At 38.7% G+C, this 1,001-nt stretch overlaps 1 non-coding gene across 1 annotated transcript; it reads right to left on the bottom strand.

The window, feature by feature from the left end:
• Positions 1 to 589: 589 nt before the first annotated feature.
• On the bottom strand, positions 590 to 698 carry LOC119371169 (small nucleolar RNA R71). Its single transcript, XR_005178735.1, has one exon. It is a non-coding gene; the product is annotated as a small nucleolar RNA R71 (small nucleolar RNA).
• Between the last annotated feature and the right edge of the window lie 303 nt (positions 699 to 1,001).

Here is a 1,001-nt window from a genome sequence, read left to right as displayed (position 1 = left end):
GTTTTAATTAAATTTTCTTTTAAGACTTATTTCAGGTGTTTATGCAAAGAAGATCAGGTAGGACTGAACCCCTAATCTTTGATCCAGAAATTGAAAGAACTTGTCGCAGGAACAACGCCACAAGAAGAACACGTGAAATAAGACCTGACCAGCAAGTAGACATGGTCAACGAAAACGAAAACGAAAACGAAAATGCAAACGGACCTCCACTTCAAAATCCGGTCCGCACCTTGCGAGACTACACAACACCTAATCTGAATGGGACAACCTCGAGTATTACAAGACCTCAGGTGGAAGCTTACAATTTTGAAATTAAACCCGCAATTATCCAAATGCTTTCCACCTCAATTCAATATGGAGGTTTGCCTAGTGAAGATCCTAACGCTCATATCACAAATTTCCTGGAAATTTGCGATACTTTCAAATAGAACGGTGTTTCCGAAGATGCCATAAAACTGAGATTATTCCCTTTCACTCTTAGGGACAAGGCACGATCTTGGTTACAATCATGCCTCGCTGGAAGTTTCACAACATGGAAGGAATTAGCCCAAAAGTTCTTAGCAAAATTCTTTCCATCTTTAAAGACCACAAAATTGCGCAATGAGATAATGACATTTGCTCACCATGATCAAGAAAGCCTGTATGAAGCTTGTGGAAAGATTCAAGGACTCGTTGAGAAAGTGCCTGCATCACAGTTTGCCCAAGTGGTTACAGGTACAAACTTTCTATAATGCATTATCACCTAACATTAAAATCATTTTAGATGCAGTTGCAGGTGGATCTTTTGAGAGAGAAGGAATTGATGAGGCATATGAATTGATAGAGGAGATGGCAAGCAATAGCCATTATCAAAGCAATTCCGAAAGGAAGAGGACTGCAGGAGTCTATGAAATAGATTCCATTACAGCACTCAATGCCAAGGTATATAATATGGTAAGGAAATTAGACCTATTAATTACTAATCCTGTAAATTCTATTATGCAAGTTTGTGACAGATGTAA

The sequence above is a fragment of the Jatropha curcas genome, chromosome 4, assembly GCF_041381405.1.
Source record: "Jatropha curcas cultivar XTBG-Jc1 chromosome 4, XTBG_Jcur_1.0, whole genome shotgun sequence".
In the NCBI taxonomy this organism is placed as follows: domain Eukaryota; kingdom Viridiplantae; phylum Streptophyta; class Magnoliopsida; order Malpighiales; family Euphorbiaceae; genus Jatropha; species Jatropha curcas.
This window is presented reverse-complemented; position numbering and strand designations above follow the sequence as displayed.